At 49.4% G+C, this 19,992-nt stretch overlaps 1 long non-coding RNA gene across 1 annotated transcript; it reads left to right on the forward strand.

Moving 5' to 3' along the window:
- The first annotated feature begins 13,556 nt into the window (after positions 1–13,556).
- On the forward strand, positions 13,557–18,224 carry LOC115660998. Its single transcript, XR_004002991.1, has 3 exons — positions 13,557–13,570; positions 13,729–13,732; positions 18,111–18,224. It is a non-coding gene; the product is annotated as an uncharacterized LOC115660998 (long non-coding RNA).
- Positions 18,225–19,992: the final 1,768 nt, after the last annotated feature.

Below are 19,992 nucleotides of genomic sequence, written 5' to 3' on the forward strand. Positions count from 1 at the left end.
CCTCCATATCTTTCCTGCTTTCTTCCCTCGTGATAACGTCTCACCCAGGCCATGAGCAGCGAAGGCTGTTGCACAATAGTGTAGATGAAAAAATAGCTGCCCTGTATTTATCGTAAATTAGCTCAGAAGAGCAGCTCCTTTCCTCCATTCAGCCCAGCAACAATTCTTTATGCAAACGTCTGATTTGCATCATGCTTTCTTATTTTTGAAAGTCTTAATTATTAAAAAACAATTTTTTTTCAGTCTTTGTTTTTTAATTCCAGCTTTGTGTATCATTTTTTTCCGGTTTAAAAATATCCACCCCGTCAGCGCAGAAAGAATGTAGGAGAAAATCTCCACAATGCCATGTAATAGGAGAGCCGAAGGAGCAAGGAAGTTCATCCGGTTGCTCAGTTTAGCTGTGCAAGCTACGGTGGAGACATGGGCTATTTACAGAAGTGTCTTGTGACTGTAGAGTGGAGATGAGCCTGAAATAAATCCCAGATCCAGTTCACAACTTCAAGTCACCTTTTTACGGAGCCACCTCAAAGTAGGCTAAGATTTAGGAAGGTTCAGGTCTGGATTTTGCAGCACCAAGTTCAGGAGTGTCCTGATGTGGAGTTTAATTTCAGTTAGGGATGGGTCTGGCTTATCTGTTCCGTTAAGAGCCCTGCACACTGCTCTGGCAATGTTAAGTTCTTCTTAGAGTATAACTGAGAACTCCAGCCAGGAAAGTCAGGTCAGGAGAGATCTGAGTTTGGGTCCCACCTTTTGACAGCACATTTGGGCAAATGGCATAAAATGTAGTAAGATGTAGTAAGAACTCATCTGAAATCTTACCTAAATATAGGGTGACCAGCTGTCCCGATTTCATAGGGACAGTTCTGATTCTTTTTTCTTATATAGGGTCCTATTATCACCCGCCGCCTGTCCCGATTTTTCACATTTGCTGTCTGGTCACCCTACCTAAATATGAACTGAAACATGGGCCATTGCAGGGGGAATTTCCATGATCTCTTTTGGATGTGGGGTACCAGACTGCAGTAGAATCTTATAAGTTGGTTTTGTCAGCCACAGTCACGCAGGGGCATTGCATGATACAGACCTGGTTGACCCCAGAAGATGTTCACAAAGGCAGAATAGAAAAGTGTCAGTAGTAATACTTTATAAACAAGCAATGCAATGCTCCGGCACACCAAAAAAGCAATGTCTGTCTTGTTTTCTTCAGCCTATCTTGCAAAAAAAAAACAGGGAAAAAAAGAATAATGTGAGTTGAAGTAACTATACTTCACTTTCCTGAGTATTCAAATTTCACCAGTATTTAGGGAGAAACCAACCTGTCTTCCTAACAATACCACCCATAATAAATCAATCAATCAATCAACATCTTGCATGTAACAGGAATTGTAGACAACCTCAGCTGATTATTTGGTCTCTTGAAAGTAGCACAAAGTTAAAATAGGTTTCCAAGACTTCCTCATTTTGAGACAATCTTCCAGTTCACAGGAGAGGTTCCCTAAAAAAAACATTATCATACTGGTGCTCTATTTTAAAACAAATAATAAAATATCCTTTTGGTATAGAATTTTCTCTTACATGACTAGCTCGGCTATTGTGTGACACTCCCCTCCCCGCCCCCCCCAGGGCAGTATTTTAAATAGTGTTTTTTAATAAAAAAGCCAGGGCTTCATTTCCAGGATGTCTGTTTTGGCTATTAGGTGCCACAGTTACAGTTCTGAACAGGTGCACCTCACGTCTCAGTGGGAATCTTTCTTTGAGAAGAGACTTTGGAGGAAAGATGATGTTTACATTCGTTAATGCTTAACATTTTAAGTGGGAGAAAAAGGTACTAGATGAATTAGAAAGACAGCTCCACTATTCACACCCAACATTGGTTATTTTTTAATCACTGTTTACTACAGATACCCGGGTATCATGTAAAGTCCACCACAAGGCATCTGGGGCAAGCATGCGATAACTCCTGTGGCTGTTAAAATAGTCTGGTGCTACTGCCCTGTTTTCCACAGGCAACGAGGCCCCTTTTCAGAGCACCATAGAGGCAAGGATTGAAAAGCCCTTTCAGCTCATCCAGTGCACGGCCTTGCCAGGACAGTTCCCTAAAGCATGTTTTCTAATGCTGTGGTCCAGCCTGGGGTGAAAATTTCTGAGCAACGGAGCTTCCCTCGGGGAACTCTCTCATGGTGCCCAGTATAGACCAAAATAGTCCAGGGATGGTCACCAGGGCGCAGTAAAGAGGGAAGGGTTATTGCTCCCTCCTTGTGACAGAGGTGCCTTTGAGTCTCTGGCCCAAAAGTACACTGCTCTCTCTTTTTGCTGCTAAATCACATTGCAATGTCTGCTGTCCTCCACTCTCTCGCTCAGCATTAATGGAAGCCTTAGATATACACCTCTACCTCGATATGATGCCACCCGATATAACACGAATTCAGCTATAACACAGTAAAGCAGCGCTCCGGGGTGGGGGTGGGGGGCTGCACTCTCCGGTGGATCAAAGCAAGTTCGATATAACGCAGTTTCACCTATAACGCAGTAAGATTTTTTGGCTACTTAGGACAGCGTTATATTGAGGTAGAGGTTTATGAGGCCAGATTTACCCCCGGTGCAGCTCCATTTGAATCTAGGCCATAATTGTGGATGAAACTCCCTGCTCCCTCCCTCCCCACCCCACTCTGGGCCAAATTCTGCTCTAAATTGTACCAATGCAACCTGCTGAGGTGCGTGGGTGTACACAAGCCGAGGCTCTGGCCCCAGTTCTTTGGCTTGCTAGTCTTTGAGCCCCGAGATCAGCCGACATGCCCTGGAGGGTTGAGAACCTGCATACAGGAGCTAAAGCTGCAGATGAACAGTGCCTGAGTGTGGCCAGCAGCTCCAGTGCTTGCTCACTGGGTACCTGGGTGGTGGCTCAGGGGTTGATCAGTCCCAGCTACAAAGTAATGGTGACTCTTCTCCACCACCCCATTTACTGTCGCTGCTCGGAGGAAAGTTTCCTTCTCGTCAGAAAGCCTTTGTACATCCTGGCTCAGGCACAAATGTTCTCCTCTCTCTGCACACCCTGCACTGCCATTAGCATTAATGGGAGCTATGTTTGTGCAACCGGAGCACAATAGACCCCTGAAGTGTCATCTCATAAACAAGATGACTCCGCAAATGGCTGCAGGCTCTCGGAATGGGCTTTATGCTTGTCGGCGCGTAGCTGGCACAGGTCCCTCTGCTCTCTGTTTTGTGCCCCCAGCTCCTGCTTGGGGACAGGCTTAGTAGCCTGTAAATGCTTAAGCAACAAAGTTTTGCCCATTGATTGCAAGGGGATCAGCAGATGCTGATGCTGAGAGATAATAGTCACCTCATTTGCTCTCCGGTGCTAGCTAGAAATGGGCTCTGGCATTGCTCATTGCCTGTGCCAACTGGCACTGGTTTGCTGGGCACACTGGAAACAAGCAGGGGACTTCTGTGTCCATCCAACCCACCTTTGATGCCAGCTTTATATTTCTGTAGCGGACGTTCATGGTTCTGGGAATGTTTTTGTCAGTAGGAACCTTTTAGCCAGTTTTCCATGGCATTACAGCATGGAGAGAAATGTACCCAGCTGGCAGTTCGTCTGCCCGTGGTCCCCTGGGTCACTTAGATCCCTGGGGAATTGGCCAGAACAGCCATATTAATGCCTATTAGCAACACTTTTTCTTATGTAAATATTCCTGGGCCCAATTCTCTGCGGATGTAACTCACCTGACTTTATTTGGAGGCAGTGTTGCCTAGTAGATAGCATGCTGGACTAGGAGCCAGGAGCTCTAGGTTTTAGTCTGGGCTCTGTCACCGGCCTGCTAGATGACCCTTTCACTGATCTGTGCCTCAGTTTCCCGCTCTGTAACATGGGAGTGATGATACGGAGCTCTACAGACAGGCTTTTTCTAGTTTGATCCAGTCTGACAGTGCATATAATGGGGAAGATGGGCATCCCAGAGTATACGCACCCAATTCCATGAGTCTCCCTGAAATATCAGCGTGCCTTTGAAGCCATTTTGCTGCAACAGCTTCCTACATAAGCTGCTAGGGTCTGGGGAGGACTGGGTCATAGCAGCACCCACTGGGGTAGTCCAAAAGCCGTCCAGTCGGTCCTCCCATCCCGCCCCTTCCCTCCTACTCAAAACACACACACACCAGGAGTGTCACGAGCAGTTGGAGATGTGTATTCCCATGAAAAGCACCTTTCCCCCCTCAGCACATCCATAACTTCCCAAGGCAGCCCTGCCATTACCCCCAGCGGGCCCAGACCCTCTCTCACACAACTCCCATTGACTCCCTGAGTTCAACAAGAGCACAGTGCATGCAAGTCAGGGAGATCTGCCCAGGTGTTCGTTAAAGGTCCAGTTAAGGACCAAAAGGACCTGCTACTTGCTGTGGGAAATCTAGTCCCCCAGCAAATAAAAAGTGCCCCCTGCAACATGCCTGGTGTATGAATCCTGGATTCATGTCAAGTGAAATCTAGTCCCTGCAGAGCTCACACAAAGACTATATCGTTTGAGGGGTTGTGTGAGACTGAAGAGGTGCAATGACTGTCCTGCTCTTTGGACTGGGGTGAGCACCACCCGTTAGATCCTTACGCATTTGGAAGTCCGTCTGGCTCTCTTCTTTGTATTTTTTTAGATGCCAGAGTATCTGCTCTCTGGAACACACAGTTTCTTAATCTGCCCCAGTTAAAGCGATGACCTGTTTCAAAGCAGAGGGCTAACTGCTGAGAGAAAGACAAGGGACGATAGCACTTGGGTTAGTGCATTTTGGCTGTGATGGAAAATGAGCATACATGCGCTCTGGGTAGCACTACTGAACTCAAAAGCCCTGTGTCTATTGCCTGATCCTCAGCCATGCTCTGTATGTGTCAATCTGCTTGCAGTGGCCACTGCTTAAGCCCACACCTGTGACAAGCACTTGGCATGCTTGATTTTATTCCTTTTGTTTGTTTGTTTTGCAAATAGTGACTTTGGGGAAATTTTGTCAGTTGCAAAAGCCTTCTTATTTCCTTTCTCTGTACAGTACACTGTTACATTTTCCTGTACATAAAGTATATATAAATATATATACATATCTATATATGTATGTATAGAGATATATACATATATATATATAACAAACTCTAAATCCTGTACAGTTTTAAACCGAACTTGATGGCCGGCTTTGTTTTCTGTGTGTTAGTTATGACTGTTGCAGTATGAGCTGAGATAAGAGTTTTAATTTTTTGTTTCCCTCTTTTCTTTTTGTTTTTGTTTTTATAAATATGTATATTTTGTTGTGGTTGTTGCTGCAAAATTCTCGTCACTGGAAGAGAACAATTTGATTCTGGTGCAAAAAGAAAAAAGCTTCATTAAAAAGGCACGCTGGATCTCACCGATGTAAATTTGTACAGGAACATTTATAAAGTTTTCTACACTTTAAGAAAGTATTTATAATTTCAGCTGTCTGAGTGCGAATCTCTGTGAACTGCCTAACTGGTTAGTCATGTGTTCCTGTGTTTTTGGTGCGGTGTTTGGTGCGGTAACAATGTATGAATTATTTATGCCAATAAAGACTTTGAAAACTATTGCATCACATCATTGTATTGGTCTGTATCTCTTCTGAGTATAGAGCTTCTGGCTAGGCACCTGTGATGCTTTTATTCACATGTGGTGCTTCTACGGTATCTGATACACCCCCTTCCCCGCACAACTATCTCAGGCTAGAACTTCACTGCTAAGTCTAGGTAGCAAGAACCCGATAAAATCCTAGTGGAGACAAGGCACAGACACTACTTTCCCTCAGGTTTCATGGTAGTCTGTATCAGCAAAAAGAATGAGTCATCCTCGTGGCACCTTAGAAACTAACACATTTATTTAAGCATAAACTTTCATGGGCTAAAACCCACTTATGCTTAAATAAATGTGTTAGTCTCTAATATGCCACAAGTTCTCCTCATTCTTTTTACTTTACCTCCCTGTACCTAGTTGAGGTCACCTCACTACCCCCACACATGCTATTTGCCTTGACTAGCTACATCAAGGAAAGAACAAACCTGACCGTGCCTTGCCTCCGCCAGGATTTGATAGCCAGCTCACTAACTTGATGCACTACACACACCCCTTGTTTTGCAGTACTGCCATAATCACAGGCTCTCTCACACACAAAACGAACGCCAGGCAACCACACATACTGCTGCACGAATGCCCACAGCGTGCTGTGTTAAGAACCGGGCTTTAGCCAGGGCACACTTTTCCTTTGCAGGTAACTCTTCGTTGCCCTTCTCATGCAGCAGTGCATATGCCTCGCAGTATACAGTGCAATTAATCAGTACTTCAGGCAACCAGACAGAGTGCTGAGCAACCATCCAACTCACTTAGGAGCAAGGGCTTCAGAATTCGGCCTAACACCGAACACAGGTGTCATAAACAGATAAGTAAGAGTTAATAGAACAGAAGTACTTCATATCTCTTTTGCCTGTAAAGGGTTAACAAGATCAGTAAGCCTGGCTGCCACCTGACCAGAGGACCAATCAGGGGACAGGATACTTTCAAATCTTGAGGGAGGGACGTTTCTGTGTGTGCTGTTAGTGTTTGGTGATGGTTCTCTCTGGGTTCTGAGAGTGACCAGACGTGCAACCAAGTTTCTCTCCAATCTCTCTGATACAGGCTCTTATATGTCCAGAATAGTGAGTAGTAGGTAGATAAAGTGAGTTAGGCTTATGTTTGTTTTCTTTATTTGCAAATGTGTATTTGGCTGGAAGGAGTTCAAATGTGTATTTGGCTGAAAGGATTTTACTTTGTACTTGTATACTTAGGCTGGGAGGGTATTCCCAGTGTCTGTAGCTGAAAGACCCTGTAACATATTCCATCTTAAATTTACGAAGATCATTTTTACTGTTTTTTCTTTCTTTAATTAAAAGCTTTTCTTGTTTAAGAACCTGATTGTTGTTTTTTTTCTGGTGTGAGATCCCAGGGGACGGGGTCTGGATTCACCAGGGAATTGGTAGGGAGAAAGGAGGGAAGGGGGAGAGAGAGGTTATTTTCTCTCTGTGTTAGGATTACTTTCTCTCTCAGGGTGAGTCTGGGAGGGGGAGAGAGAAGGAGGGGGGAAGGTGTATTTTCCTCTCTGTTTTAAGATTCAAGGAGTTTGAATCACAGTAATCTTCCAGGGTAACCCAGGGAGGAGAAGCCTGGGAGAGGCAACGGTGAGGGAAAGGGTTTACTTTCCTTGTGTTAAGATCCAGAGGGTCTGGGTCTTGGGGTCCCCGGGCAAGGTTTTGTGGGTACCAGAGTGCACCAGGCACTGGAATTCCTGGTTGGTGGCAGCACTACAAGTACTAAGCTGGTAATTGAGCTTAGAGGAATTCATGCTGGTACCCCAACTTTTGGACACTAAGGTTCAGAGTGGGGGTTTATACCATGACAACAGGAATGCCATAGGATCCCTGAGAGGGCCTGCGCTAAGCTCCTGTCTCGGCAATACTGACAATCAGTTGGACGGAGCAAGACCATCAAGATTATGCCTCTTGTTCCATTTTGTGTGCAGCGCACTGGGCAGGGGGCTTTTGAAAGGGACTTATGGACATTAATGTTCCTACATCCCCTGGAAATTCAATAGGAATTGGGTGTCTAAACCCTGTAGATACCTTGGAAATCTCAGCCTAAATGTGCACAGTGCTTTAGAGACCCAGATAGGAGATGCCCTTGCTGTGCTGAGCTATTTCCCGACATAGGTAAATCTTCCCTGGATGTTAGCGCCCTTAAGTAATAAGCAGTGCTGAGGGGGATGGGTGCTATCTCCTGGTGGGTGCTGATAATGGACCAAATGTAGCCCAGGCTCCTGGTGACCCAAAGCTGTTACCTTCTGCTGGCTATTTGCTGCTTGGGACGGAACGCCAGTGTGCCACTGTAGCGGTGTGGTAACCCCCTCCAGCCCTGTGGGGCTTAAAACAGCCCAGGAGAGGGCTGGGGCTGGAGCAAGAAGCCTGGGCTGATTGGGGGAAAGCTGGCTCAGCTGTGACCATGCCCCAATCAGACCTAGTTAGCCCCTATAAGAGGCAGTGAGCCAGAGGCCCAGGCAGTGTCCCTCTGCCTGTAGAGGGAGATGGGCCTGGCAGCAGAGAGCTGGAGACAGGGTACCTGAGTGGCACAGGGCTGGGGAAAATCAGAGGGGCTGGGGGAGCTCCAGCCTGGAAAGCCCCAGGCTGTGGCCTAGCAGGAGGCCAACAGGTACTGGGGGTTGCAGAGGGCAGCCCAGGGATAGGCAAAGGCAGCAGATCCAAACCCAACCTTGCTGGTGATGAATAGGCTGATACTGCAGTCTGCCCCAGGGCGCTGGAGCTAGATGGTGACTGGTAGTAGCCGTATACTGAGGAAAGGTGGGGATAGTGGGTGGGAGCTCCCTTGGGAGGGGAGATCCTAAGACTGGGGGGAGGGTGTTACTGCCAGTGTGTAGCACCACAGATAAAGGGGCACCGGGTCCCGGGAGGGACACGGGGGCCAAGAGGACAGGCGGATCACAGGCCTACAGAGGGCACTCCGGAGCTGGAACAAGCTAAATTCCCAGAAATCATCAGCAGGAGGTGCCGCAGGGGTGAGTCTGCACCTCTACAGTCACATTGTTCCTTGGTCTCTTAATCACCAACACATGCTGGGTTGTCACCCTTTCACCATGGGTGTGTTTATTCTTCACTTACAAAGTATAACACAGCACGTTGCAGGCTTGCAGCCAGAGGTGTCTTCCATGCAGCCTTCATGCCTCAGCCCAGGCTTTCCCTGTGCAATCTCCGGCTTCCTGGTCCCACTCACTGAGCCAATTGCCCCATTAGCCCAGCAATTGCCACCCAAGTGTCAGCAATCCCCAACAGGAATGGGTGAATTAGCTTCAGTTAAGCCTGCACTCTTCCAGGGCTGCCCTGTCACCCTGCCTATGTGGCAATGAGAGTGGGGTTCACAGGGCTGTTTGTCAGTGAATACCCAACACGCCTCTCTCTCACATGTGCACACACAACCAATACACTGGTGATCAGTCACAACAAGGCGGCTAAGGACTGAGTGGGCCATGGGAATTCTGTTCCCTTTCTATCCTTACTCCAGGTGCTCCCCTGACCTATAGGCTGTCAAATCAGTTACTATCATCAGCATAAAACTTGTGGCATTTTTTGCACCTCTGACACACTATACAGCGTAGATTCTGTGTTCAATCGAGTCTAAGGATCTTTGCTGCCCTAAAGGTCCCTCCAGTATAAGGCTCTGGATTGCACTTCCACTTATGACCATGGGAAACAGCCCTCCCTTGAAAATCAGCATGCGGGATTGTGCTGAAAGATGAGAGTTGCACAAACTCCGCAGAGTTGAGCACTTGCTGCCCTTACTTCTACAGAGAGATGACCCTGAACTGAAACCCCAGCTCCCAACACCCAGACTTGTGATAGGAGCACAGGAATCACCATAATGGATCAGAGCAGAGAGCCATCTGTTGCCAAACCCTGTCTCTAATGGCCAGTACCAGCTGCTTCCAGAGAGAGATGCTTTTAATAACAAACTATGGACTAACTCTCCCATATCCTAACCCTACCCTGAGCTTTGGAATCTGATCCTGGAGCTAAAATTTGTACCTTGCTCCTGTTGCTATAATAGGCCAATCCAAAGACCCAATATCTAAACATCCCCCAAATGTTGCAGAATTCAAAGTCTGGATCCAGAATGTTGTGACGTGGGCCCATTTCTCCTGGAGACTCTGCTCAAATCTTGCTGTGTTCCTGAGTATACAGGTGAGGGATGGAGGAAAGAGACAATGGGGCACCCCAAGGTATCGCATGCCTGAAGCCTCTCTGGACAGCCCTCATGCTTTGTGGAAAAGCCAAATTAAAGTTGAGCTCCTCACCTTGCTTTTTGTAGATTAACTGAGTTGCCTCCACCAGCAACAATCGCTAGATCTAATTTTTTGTTTTTTGATCCCATGCTCATCCCTAATGGTGCCTGCTTGCCTTAACACCAAAGAATATCTAGCATGGCCCAGAGTGTCTAACAGCTGCCTGTGTTCTCTAAAATGCACCTTCTACTGTTCTACTGATGCTCTAAAAAGACAAGGCAGAACAATGATCAGTGCAAGCAGAACATCCGGTGTCCTCTTAGTCTCCTGTTAAAGTTGGGGTCATCCACCAGCAGTTGTCCCCTCTTGGCAGTGGGTTTCTGGGAATCTTGAACCCCAGCACTGTGTGAACTGAGTAAAGTGCTCCCCCTCCCCAGCCTTGCAAGGCATCCGGTGTAAAGAAAGGAATAACATGCCTGCCCTTCTCTCAAACCTCCAGAGAATCAGCTGTTTGGTGTTAGACAAAGCCAACAATAATTCATTGCGAACATTTAGACAGGAGCAGCAGGAAAGACCACAGCCAAAGATGCCAGAGTCATGAAAATTATGGGCCGGTTACTCAGACAAATTCTATTGTTTCTCGCAATTATAGAATTCGGGGTGCCCATATGTATTGGAGAATGCAGCTACCGAATGCATCACAGCTGAACCCTGGTGCACCATTGCTAGTCAGGGAGAGTGAGGATGAATGGGAGAAGGTGAGAGCAGGGGAAAAAGGATGAGTGGGGGAGAAATGCTACCAGCTCTGCTGGGGAGTGTTTCCCTCTGAATTGTAGCATCTTCTGGGGTGCAGTTCATCATGGCCTGGCATCATTACTGGGTAACTGCATCTCCAAGCATCTTCTGCCCAGTTTGTTTGCTTCTCTCAAGCTGTTTTACTGCAGGGCCAACATAACTCTGCAAAATAGCCCATTGAGAAAGCAGTGCTGGCTTCAACTGCTACGTTTGCCCTGAACCGGTGGCGCTGATCTGGGTCATTAACCTTGCAGTATGCAATTTATACGAAAATCACAGCCCTTTCTGTGCTCGTCACTGGAGCCCCAGTGAAGGTAAAACATTTGCCTCTCGCCGCTAATTACCCATGAATGCTCAGCACTTGCTGCCCCCTAGTACTTCTCATCCCGAAAGCCTTGGAGGGCCGTTAAACCCACACACCTGAGGAGGTATTTAGTCTCATTTCAGGGCTGGGAAAGTGAGTCACAGGGGTGAAGTGAGTAACCCAAGGTCACACAGCACGTGAGTGACAGAGCTGAGATTAAAGTGCAGGAGGCCTCTATGCAAGAGAGGGACGCTGAATTTCCAAAGTAGCAAAATGTGCCCAAGATGAATGTGCCCCTGTCTCATGCATGCTGCCCGCAGGGGTTCTACACACCTCAGCAGCTCCCTGGTGTTTTGGGAGTGCTGGTATGGTATTCCCAACCACTGGCTCTCACTCAGGTGCATGCTATAGGGGGTATAGTCATCCAAGAAGCAGGAGGGAAGGGGTGGTAAGTGTAGGAATCCAGTCTCTGTGGGGTCATTCCTCAGTTCACATATGGTGAAGAAGCCTGTAGCTGCTTTATCTTTTGCTCCCCAGCAGCTCTGCCATAAAAATGCCTGGCCCATCCCTGAGGACAGAAGAATGTCAGGCCAATTTTTCAGGGTTTAAATCTCAAATTTTAGATACCCACTTCTGAGAACGATGGCCTGTATTCCCAGGTTTCAATGCTGGGCCCCGAGCCCTGCGTTCTGATACCCAGATGGGCTTGGGCTATTGAGCTGAGATGAAGGATTTAGAGAACCGGGGCCCAGATTGTTCCAATCCGCAGCCCCCGCACTTGGGGGCAGATTTATACAGAGCTCGGCACTGTGACAGTTACACTCAGATTTTCACAACGGGCACCCTGAGCGCCGTTGACAATCAGCTGGCCACTCATTTGGGTGCCTAACTGGCTGTGGAGCCTGCTGGGAAATGCAGCGTCAGGCTCCAGCTCCTGAGAGGTCGAACACCACTGGAGTAGATGGAGCTTACGCTGTGGGCCAGGCAGAGGTGGATGTAAGCAGTGGGACGATGTCAGGATCCTTCCTCTTGCGTCCCTCACAGGGGTCAGCCACAATCACGGCTCTTGGTTCCCAGGGCTCTGCCTGCCCACAGAGGGTAACCCCTGGAAGGAAGGAAGGAAGGAAGGAAGGCAATAGTGCCCATTGGCACTCCCACTGGGCTGGCACTTGTAGGGCACAACAGGTCTCTCATGCCATTGGGCTCTGTCTTTGTGTTTTGTTTTCCTTTTCACGTGTCGGCTTTTCACTCTAGATTGCACTGAAATGGTCTGAGGGGAGACGTGTGTGCTGCTGCAGCCAGAACCTGAGCTTCTTAGCTCTCGAGGTCTTGTATCTTAAGGAGAAGATTTTCTTCAAAACGGCATCTACTGAAAACATGTCACATATCGAACCCTGCTTGGCTCCTTTGCTACTGATCACAGAACCACCCACGGCCTCGGCTTGACCAAGCAACAAGAACCAGTCTGCGTGTTTTTACAGCACCACAAGAACACGAACAGGAGAGTGCAAGCCAAATTCTGCTCCCGGTTACTCACATAGAAATCTCGAGCTAGCCCCATTGAAGTCTGTAGAGTACAGTTACCCCCCAATTTACATAGGTGTCATTGATATTAGGAATAGACCCAGTGAGTCCAGCATTCCAGGCAGAGAGCTAGAGAATATCGAACTGAAATCACAGCAACATCCTTCAGCGCATGCTGAGATCTGTGCATGAGATGCTGACATCTCCTGGGGTCCTGCATGTAGTGAGAAACCAGCACAGATCCGTAGATAAACATGCCATGTCTCCCTAAAGCAACCTTACCAAGAGCATTTGCAAGTGAGTGAAGGTGATTATATGTAGCTTCCCCCTCTATAGGTGTATATATCCAAGTTGCGAAACATTCATATTGTACTGCATTGTCCCAGGAAATAGACTGATGGAACGCAGGGTGGGGACAAAATATCAAAAGCCAAAGGCACCTTTAGACTTCTCAGTATTTACCAAGATTTTGTTACTGGTCTGCAGCAAAATGTCTCCAGAAGTGCCCAGTTGTGCTGTTATTTCAGAAGCACACCGAGAACTATGAAGACCGCCAAGCTAATCTGACACAGGGATTCAGATCTAAGGCTGCTGTGTTTGACTCTGTGCCCAGGTGTCAGTATAAATGTGTTGGTAGCAATGACATAATTAAGGGTGTGTTTAGATTTTTCGTTAAAACAGGTACAAAAATCTCTCTGTGTGTTTTGAAGATTAAATGTAGACTGCATATTTGGCATAATAACTTGTTTTTAGGAGAGTTGAACGTACCAGATACCATCTTAGTGAAATATTTGTTAGCTTTTGCGGCGGCAATAGTTTTGAATGCTGAATTTTTGAAATTTCCCCCTGTGTTTCTCAGCTTCCAGTGGGTTCCTTTTGGTAAGCCATCCCATTCCTTGCACACTCCAGAGTACATAGACCTATATGTATGCCCAGACACAGGGGTACATACATACACACACGCACCAGGTGGCCCCCACAAAGGAAAGGAAGGGGTTACTGTGGTGTTGAGAGGCCAGTTATGCTGCCTGGCTGCACCTGCAGGGTGGGCCAGGCTTAATGAAAGAGAAAGCCCAGCTGGGGAAAGAGCTGGATGAGGACTATAAAGAAGGGAAGTCTGGCCCACCAGGGAGCTGCAGGGAGAGGGTGATGAGCTCTCCAGTTGATGGAAGCCATGGGAGGGGTGGAGCAGGCTCTGGTGGTGGACCCTGGTGTAATGGCAGGAGACTGACTTCAGGGACCCCTGGTAGGTGTACAACAAGGAACGGAAAGGGGTGAAAGGTCAAGGCTGAGGAGAGCAGAAGGGGGGTTACGTTTGTACCCTTACTTTGGGGTTTTGTTGGGGGAGTCCAGAGGGGAGCTCTGGCCCACAGAGAGGTTGTGGGAGGCACCAGAGAGAGGTCCGATGGAGCAGGCCTTGATCACTGATTATAGGGTCTCTGGCCTGGAGCTCAGTGTAGAGGGAGGGCCTGATTTCCCATACCAGCCAGTGGCAAGGTGGTATGAAGCCCCTGAGGAGATGACCTAGGCTACTGGAGAGAAGGGTGCACAGACCACTGGGCTCAGAGCTAAGAGCCAAAGACCTTTTACATGGGACGATGATTTGTTTTTGTTGGATTTTCTGTTACCCCAGAAGGGATTGGACTAAAATGTGACCCAGTCCTTCATGAAAGGAGGTGGGCCGCTATGGGATGGAGTGATCAGCGGTGGGGGGGCTGTGCCCTACCCAGCCCCTAGGGGGTAGTGAGTCTTCTCACTCCCTCACAGTTACACCCCTGATTCGGGGTAACCACACAGTCATGCCCAGGCTACCTGACAGCTATTTCCCAGCACTGCTTCCCTGCCTAGCAGGCTGCTGAGGCCCGGAGGACATGGCTCTTGCTTGGGGGATGAGAGGGCACAGGGAGGGGGCAGGCAGCGTGTGTAGGACCTTGAGGAGGCAGCGGTGGGAGGGGCCAGGGACTCTGAGGCTTGATGGATGGCAATGGGGTGTGAGGAGCTATGGCTGTGCAGGGGGCCAGGAGCATAGTGGGGAGCCCGGTGGCTTTGCATTGTGGCATCCGTACACCAGCCAGCAGCTCCAGGGTAGCCAGGTGTCTGTGCTGAGGCAGCAGCCGAGCCGGGGACTGTGCATGGCGCTGCTGCCGTGGGCTGCTAGGAGAGCCTTGGTGTGGAGACTCTGGGCTCCCACTGCCCCCGGTGGCCTGCAGGGCTCTTGTCCTCCCATCAAGGTTCCCCAGCTCAGACCCTCTTCCTCCAACATCCCTCCCTTTGATTCTCCCTGCACCGCGTGCGGCAGCGCAGGCTGGGTGAGCAGACGTGTAGCGCGGGGTTAGGAGGTTGAACGGGGAGGAGGGAGCTAGGGGGACGGAGGGGCGTTACAGAGGGCATGGGGAGTGTGTGCTAGAAGGTGGCCATGGAGAGGGCAAACTCAGAGGTTGTCAGGGCCAGGTGAGGACTCAGTGATTTCCTGGCTTGTGTCTAACAGAGTAAGTGTCTGTGCACTTGAGCAAGCTCTGATTTTTATTTAGGGGTTTTTTCTACATACATGACACACTGTCTGCTTTGTGCCACTCCAGCAATGCAAAGCACCTGTTGGGTAGCAGTGATTTTTTTCTCCCCCATACCTCTCCACACTATCCAAGGCTGGGTGCTTATCTCTGAGGTCCGATGTGATGGACCCTGCAAGCCTCATTCTCCTGGTTTATACTGTCCTTTCTTCTGGGTCAGAAGCAACTGAATGTTTGGAGCTGACTGGGCCCCCAGAGCACTAGAGCATGTGCTGAAGTACCCTGGTTTTCGTTAAGATTCAGCATGTATGCTTAAGTGCTTTGTTGACCTGGACTTAAAAAATCTGAGTCAGCAAGCGTGAGCACAGGGATGGAGACCATGGTATTAACACCCTCCCCGGGACATTAGTCCTACTCCTGTGTCATACAATGAGCCAAATTCTACTCTTAGCTCTGCTGCCCCTTTGGCTCTTCTGAAGCTGGCAGTGCTGACATGGAGACTTGGCAGCAGGATAAATGGGAGCACAATGTAAACCTGCACAGTGGGTCCCAGGTCGCAGCCTGGGTGTGATTTCCCAGTAGGAATGGTAGGTCAGAGGGATTTTGCTCTTTAATTTCTGCGATGGAACCAGTGCCACCTGGTGAATCTGGGTTATCTGCTGCGCTCACACACCCCACTGCAGGCCCTCTGGTGTTAGACTGAAGAGGAAATACAAGTACACTCTTTAAAAGCTGTTCCCGGGGGACCGGGGGCTTCTGGGAGGTTGGTGAATCTGCTTGATAAAGTGATAAGGGAGCACTGGAGGCTAGCTGTGGGAAAGCAGGAGTTCTAATCTCCCTTCCGACACTAAGTCCTTCTGTGGCTGTGGGCAAGGACCCAAATTTCTCCTGCCCCGGTTTCCTCCTCTGTCGACGACAGGGGGTAAAAACGTACCTGTCTCCGAAGGTTCTAAACTTGGGAAATACGTGGTTGAAGAAAAGTAGCTGCACCGGATAAAGGACTCAAGGAGACACAGCATCATCCAAAGCCCCTGGGCACTCGCTCTCTTTGAAACAATGCCGGGATGTTATTAGCATGGGAACGTCAGCGTGCATTGTATTTATTAGCCTTGGGTTGACTCTGGAGGATCCTGTTAGTGCTGCTCTTCCTTGATACGATAATTGCTGTGTTGCTGCCCTAGCAGGAGCTGTGATTACAGCGGCATTCGACAATGGCGGCATTGTTTTGCCATTGTAACTTGTTTCCTTTCTCAGATCTCCTGTGCTTTCTATGGTATTGGAAATAAACTCGCTGCTGGAGTGCTGAAGGAAATTCCATATTGACTTTAGCCTCCAGAAACTTGTGAGACTTGGATTATGGCGCCCTCAGGACCGCTCAGTGGAGTTCCAGCCTTGTCCTGCATTGCAGGCTCTTTTCATCTTTCCCTTATCTACATCTTGGGCCAAACGTGTCCTAGGGTGACTCCATTGTTACCCCAGAAATGAATGCAGCCTGGTACATTTACACCACTTGCTACTTTCCACCCTGATCTCTCTCACATTGATCCTCTATATAGCCTGTAAGTGGAGCCATCAGAGTCTCCTGCTCCAGCTTTCGTTTATTGCCCTTGGACTCTCTCACTGGGTGTTTCCAGCATGTGCCGTGGCTGGGCCAGGCCATGAGAACTCTTCTTGTTTGTGTTTAATTACAGTTTTTTCCAGCCACACATCTCAAAGTGCTTCACAAAAGTGCTCCTCTCACCTGCTACCAGGTCACACAATGAGTCAGGATCCCAGCTGGGATTAGGACCTGGGTCTCTTGACTCCCAGCCCTGTGCTCTAGCCTTCCCGCATCACCTCTTTTTAACTTATTACTAAAGCTGTGTGAAACCCTCGCACCCAGGACAATCCTTATACAGAAGTATTAGATTCTACAGTGCGATGCTGTTGGCTTCTCACCCTTGAGTGTGTCCCCCCATATTGCCTTGCAAGGAGCTGGGATTCCCTTGCCCAATCCCATTATTTTGTGGAGGGACGGATTGGAGAGGTGCAGGCAGTTGTTTAAAGCATTTCCTTCTCTCCTCCAGCTCCTCAGTGAAAGGCAGAAGCCAGGGCCCCTCACTATGAGGATGTGATATCAGGGCAACACCGTTGTGAAGCCAAACGCTTGTGGGGGTACGGGTTGTGTTCTTTCACTCATTGGCGGAGCAGTTGTACAGTATGTTTAATACCCCAGTGCTTGCCCTAGCTGAGTACGTGCTATTCCCATGCCCCAGGACCTGCTCAGCTGATGGATTAGCAAAGCCAGGGGGAGAAGCGGAGGGCCAGCAAAGAGCCCAAGCCCAGATCAGAGGGCAGGCAACTTACTGGCTGATCAGGGTATTGAAGTGGCCACCAACCTAACAGGACTGTTGCTCAGAATGTCTTTGAAGTGGAACAGATCTGGTCCCGCTTCATGGAAAATGGCTGGCGCGTCAGCTAATGCTGAATCTAGCCAATCAAGCACAGATAGCGGCTGCTATTGGACAATGGAGTACGCTGCTCAGGCTGGCTCCCCACAATGTGCATCCCCCCACACCTTATATTGCCCCTTCACAGGCTCCTCTGGGCCCTGGGCCCATTCTCCCCACCTGCCTCAGGAAAAGGGAAGAAGCTGCTTTTGCCAGTCGCTAGCCCAGGGGTGGGCGAATTTTTTGTCCTGAGGGCCACATCAGCGTGCAAAACTTTATGGAGGGTCAGGCAGGGAAGGCTGTGCCTTGCCAAACAGCCTGGCCCCCACCCCTATCTGTCCCTTCCCACTTCCTGTCCTCTGACTGCCCCCCTCAGAATTCCCAATGCATCCAACCCCCCCTGCTCCCTGTCCCCTGACTTCCCTTCCTGGGACCTCCCACCCCTAACCACCCACTCCGGGACCTCATCCCCTATCCAACCCCCCTGTCCCCTGACTGCCCCGCTCCCTATCCACATCCCTGCCCTCTGACAGGCTCCCCAGGAGTCCCACGCCTATCCAACCCCCCGTTCCCTGTCCCCTGATGGCTCCCCCCAGAACCTCTGCCCCATCCAACTGCCCCCTGCTCCCTGTGCCTTGACAGCCCTCCAGGACCTGCTGCCCATCGGCCCTTACCATGCCGTTCAGAGCAGCAGGACTAACAGCCGGAGCCAGCCTCACTGCCGCGCTGCCCCTCAGGAGCTCTGAGGCTGCGGGGGAGGGGCTGGGGGCTAGCCTCCTCGGCCGGGAGCTCAATGGCCCGGCAGGACAGTCCTGTGGGCCAGATGTGGCCCATGGGCCGTAGTTTGCCCACCTTTGCACTAGCCCCGTCCTCCATTCCAATCTGCTATTGCTGCCTCACTCACCCTGCTTTTCCGCTTCCTCTTCCACTTCACCCCATCCCTCCTGAGCGCCTCTGCCATCCTTCTGCTTGCCCCATTCCTACCAGCCCCTCCGTTCTGCAACTCCACCCTTCCTGTCTCCCCTTTCCTCCTCTCCCACTCCCAGCTGTCCTGCATTCTGCACCTCCAGTGCCACCACCTTTCTCCTCTTTCCCCGTTCCCATCTCCACCCTGCCTCCTCTCACCACCTCCTCTGGATCAGGCCACACGCTCTTTGCCACTGGGGTACCCCGATGGACACCCAGTGTTGGCGGGGGCAAGTTCAGGCTAGATGGGATCCCATGGCTCTGAAAGGAGGAGATCCATTTTGCCCGAAGTCGCTGTCTGTGGCTCTCCATGAGGCTATTCCCAGAGTATGTGCTGCAGGAGGAGGATGTCCTGGCATGGGGGAAGAGAACACAGCCCAGGAAAGGAAGAAGGAAAACAGAACGGGGCACTGCGGTGGAGAGAGACATGATGGGGCTGGACCTGCCAAAGGGCAGGGTGCAGAAAAGATGATTTGCTCAATGCACTGGTAAGTGTAAGTCTCGCTCTGAGCTTTAATTTCTCTCTGGATTTAGCTTTTATTGTAACTCTGCCGTGTGCCCTACTAAAGGAAAGGGAATCCTGAATTGCCCCAGGCTCTGAGCTTCGGAGCTGTTGGGAATCCACCACTGGAGCTGGCTCTGACTTTCACAGCTTGAGTTTCTTCCTCTAATTAGCTGATTTTTTTTTTACCTCACCAAGTATAGGGTTGCCTGGAGACCTTGGTTTAGCTATGATGAGCCCAGTGTAAATGCCAGGATGGATTAGATTAGCCAGAGCTGACTGTGAAAGTCTGACCTGTGTTCAGAATCCAAACGCCAGGAAGTTCAGATCCAGAGTTTGGTGCAGATCCACTTCTGACTTGAACAAGCTATTTAATGCAGAAGGGAACCTGATAGACAAGCTGTGCCCCTGGCCTCTGGTATTGTGTCTGTCACTTCCCGGCAGGAAGCTTCTGAGTGCAGATTTTAATTACCAACTTTATTTTCAAATCCAGTGTGTACAAGTCCATATGCAGGGACCAAACAGAATGGGCTCTCCCTGTGTGAGCTTTCCCTTGAGTTGTGCTACCTGAATATGGCATTGCTAATTACATCAGTATAAATAGAGCCACAGAGGTGACCTGAGCTGGAGCTGGGGTATTTTCCAGTGGTAGTACACACAGTCACAGGCATCTCCTATTAAATGACCTCCCATTGCTCAGCGGATTCGGTTTCCCTATTTTTGTATTGCTCTTGTGTAACCATTTTCCATTCCCCCCTGTGGACTCCAGTAATTGGAGCCAGACCTTTTGCCACTGGTTTTGGGAGAGGGTTGTATATTGAGGACATCTTCACTTTCTGATTTGCGGCCGAGGCAGGACATTGAAATAGGTTCCACGCTTCCTTGCAGCGCCCCAGAGAAGAGTGAAGCACACCGAGCGCTCAGATAAAATATGCACGATGGCAATAATAAAACATCACACCCCCTTGCACTAGAGCAATTGCTGTGTGGGAATCCTTTCTTCTCTGCAAATAGATCACAAAAATAAACAAGGGGAAAGTGGTTTGCATTTCCTGTTGGCACGTCTCATGCCAAAAGCTTCACAAACGATGGAGCTAAGAACCCCGAGAATCAGCCACCTGTGGGATGGACAATGGACTATAGCCACCCAGAACACCACGC

This window comes from Gopherus evgoodei, chromosome 13 (genome assembly GCF_007399415.2).
Source record: "Gopherus evgoodei ecotype Sinaloan lineage chromosome 13, rGopEvg1_v1.p, whole genome shotgun sequence".
Classification (NCBI taxonomy): Eukaryota; Metazoa; Chordata; order Testudines; family Testudinidae; genus Gopherus; species Gopherus evgoodei.